Source organism: Arachis stenosperma, chromosome 4, assembly GCF_014773155.1.
Source record: "Arachis stenosperma cultivar V10309 chromosome 4, arast.V10309.gnm1.PFL2, whole genome shotgun sequence".
In the NCBI taxonomy this organism is placed as follows: domain Eukaryota; kingdom Viridiplantae; phylum Streptophyta; class Magnoliopsida; order Fabales; family Fabaceae; genus Arachis; species Arachis stenosperma.
The window spans coordinates 118057640-118061114 of NC_080380.1; the positions used below are offsets into that span (position 1 = coordinate 118057640).

The following is a 3475-nucleotide window of genomic DNA, read 5'->3' on the forward strand; positions in this document are numbered from 1 at the left end:
AAGCTTGGCTGGCTGTGAAGCCATGTCTAATTCCTGGACCGGAGTCTTAGACTAGCATTGCACTGATTCCTGGAATTCTCATTAAGGATTTTGATATCTTTTTCCACTTAATTTTCGAAAAACACAAAAAAATTAGAAAATCACAAAAAACAAAAAAAAATATTTCTTGCTTGAGTCTAGTGTCTCATCTTAAGTTTGGTGTCAATTGCATGCATTCATTCATGTGTCTTAAGGATCTTCAAGTAATTCTTGATGATTTCTTACTCTGATCTTTGAATTCTTTTGACTTGAGTGTTTATGTGTCTCATATAGTGTCAATAGTATACAAACTGCTAAGTTTGGTGTCTTGCATGCATTGTTATTTGATTCTTGTTTGCATTTTGATTATTAAAAATCTAAAAATATTTTTATTTTGTGTCTTTTCAAGTCAATAATACAAAGAATTGAAGATTCAGAACATACTGCAGAGGAATTATACAGAAAAAGCTGAGCATTCGAAAATGCCCAGTGAAGAAGGCAGACTGGCGTTTAAACGCCAGCCAGGGTACCTGGTTGGGCGTTTAACGCCCAAAAAGGGTGCATTTTGGGCGTTAAACGCCAGAATGGATACCATTCTGGGCATTTAACGCCAGGATGGTGCTAGGGGGAAGATTTTGTTTTCAAAATCAATTTTTTTTCAAGTTTTCAAAGTTTTTCAAAACCAAATCTTTTTCAAATCAAATCTTATCAATCAAATGTTTTCAAAATCAATTTCTTTCATTTTTTTCAAAGATACTTACTAACAATTAATGATTTGATTGAACATCTCAAATTTGTTACCTTTTCTGTTGAGAAAGGTTTAATGTTTGAATCATATCTTTTCTTGTTAGGCAAGTCATCAATTTTTTTAATCATATCTTTTAAAATTATTTTCAAATCATATCTTCTTAAAAATTATTTTCAAATCATATCTTCTCAATCATATCTTTTTAATCACATCTTTTTCAAAATAGTTTTCAATCAAATCTTCTTAACTTCTAATTTCAAAATCTTTTTCAAAAATCACTTGATTTCTTTTCCACTTTTATTTTCGAAAATCAATTAATGTTTTTCAAAAATGTTTTCAAAATATTTTAATTAATTTTCGAAAATCCTCTTCCCCTCTTCCCACATCCTTCTATTTATGGAGTACCACTCCTTCTCAATGCCCAATTCGAAACTTATCTAAGTAAAGTTCGAATTCTTCTTCTCCTTCTTCTTACTATTTCTCTTTTCCTCTGACACCTCAAGGAATCTCTATACTGTGACATAGAGGATTCCACATTTTCTTGTTCTCTTCTCTTTCATATGAGCAGGAGCAGAGACAAAGGCATTCTTGTTGAAGCTGACCCTGAACCCGAAAGGACCTTGAAGAGAAAGCTAAGAGAAGCCAAAGCACAACTCTCTTTAGAGGACCTGACCGAATTCTTCAAAGAAGAAGAAGACATGGCAGCCGAAAATAACAATAATGCAAACAATGCAAGGAAGGTGCTGGGTGACTTTACTGCACCTACTCCTGATTTTTATGGGAGAAGCATCTCTATCCCTGCCATTGGAGCAAACAACTTTGAGCTTAAGCCTCAATTAGTTTCTCTAATGCAACAGAATTGCAAGTTCCATGGACTTCCAATGGAAGATCCTCATCAGTTTTTAGCTGAATTCCTGCAAATCTGTGACACAGTCAAGACTAATGGGGTAGACCCTGAGGTCTATAGACTGATGCTATTCCCTTTTACTGTAAGAGACAGAGCTAGAATATGGTTGGACTCTCAACCTAAAGAAAGCCTGGACTCTTGGGAAAAGCTAGTCAATGCCTTCTTGGCAAAGTTCTTTCCACCACAAAGATGGAGTAAGCTTAGAGTGGAAGTCCAAACCTTCAGACAGAAGGATGGAGAGTCCCTCTATGAAGCTTGGGAAAGATACAAACAATTGATCAGAAAATGTCCTTCTGACATGCTTTCTGAATGGAGCATCATAGGTATTTTCTATGATGGTCTCTCTGAACTATCTAAGATGTCCTTGGATAGCTCTGCTGGAGGATCTCTTCATCTGAAGAAGACGCCTACAGAGGCTCAAGAACTCATTGAAATGGTTGCAAATAACCAATTCATGTACACTTCTGAAAGGAATCCTGTGAACAATGGGACTAGTCAGAAGAAAGGAGTTCTTGAGGTTGATACCCTGAACGCCATTTTGGCTCAGAATAAAATATTGACTCAACAAGTCAATTTGATTTCTCAAAGTCTGTCTGGAATGCAAAATGCACCAAGCAGTACTAAGGAGGCTTCATCTGAGGAAGAAGCTTATGATCCTGAGAACCCTTCAATGGAAGAGGTGAATTACCTAGGAGAACCCTATGGTAACACCTATAATTCTTCATGGAGAAATCACCCAAATCTCTCATGGAAGAATCAAGAGAGACCTCAACAAGGTTTCAACAACAACAATGGTGGAAGAAACAGGTTTAGCAATGGCAAGCCTTTTCCATCATCTTCTCAGCAACAGACAGAGAACTCTAAGCAGAACCCCTCTGACTTAGCAACCATGGTCTCTGATCTAATCAAAACCACTCAAAGTTTCATGAATGAAACAAGGTCCTCCATTAGAAATTGGAAGGACAAGGTGGGACAGCTGAGCAAGAAAGTTACTGAACTCCCTCCAAGTACTCTTCCAAGCAACACAGAAGAAAATCCAAAAGGAGAGTGCAAAGCCATCAATATGGCCGAATTTGGAGAGGAAGGGAAGGAAGTGAACGCCACTGAGGAAGACCTCAATGGGCGTGCACTAGCCTCCAATGAGTTCCCTAATGAGGAACCATGGGAATCTGAGGCTCAAAATGAGACCATAGAGATTCCATTGGACTTACTTCTGCCTTTCATGAGCTCTGATGAGTATTCTTCCTCTGAAGAGGATGAGTATGTCACTGAAGAGCAAGTTGCTAAATACCTTGGAGCAATCATGAAGCTAAATGACAAGTTATTTGGAAATGAGACTTGGGAGGATGAACCCCCTTTGCTCACCAAAGGACTGGATGACTTGTCTAGGCAGAAATTATCTCAAAAGAAACAAGATCCTGGGAAGTTTTCCATACCTTGTACCATAGGCACCATGACCTTCAAGAAGGCTCTGTGTGACTTAGGGTCAAGTGTAAACCTCATGCCTCTCTCTGTAATGGAGAAGCTAGGGATCTTTGAGGTACAAGCTGCAAAAATCTCACTAGAGATGGCAGACAACTCAAGAAAACAAGCTCATGGACTTGTAGAGAATGTTTTGGTAAAAGTTGAAGACCATTACATCCCTACTGATTTCATAGTCCTAGAGACTGGGAAGTGCATGGATGAAACCATCATCCTTGGCAGACCCTTCCTACCACAGCAAAGGCTGTGATTGATGTTGATGGAGATGAACTGATCATTCAAGTGAATGGAGATCCCTTGTGTTTAAGGCTCAAGGATAT

General features: G+C 38.2%; 1 non-coding gene across 1 annotated transcript; it reads right to left on the reverse strand.

Annotated features, from left to right (window-relative positions):
* Window positions 1-1869: 1869 nt before the first annotated feature.
* LOC130977510 (small nucleolar RNA R71) lies at window positions 1870-1977 on the reverse strand. The gene has a single exon (XR_009085199.1). It is a non-coding gene; the product is annotated as a small nucleolar RNA R71 (small nucleolar RNA).
* Between the last annotated feature and the right edge of the window lie 1498 nt (window positions 1978-3475).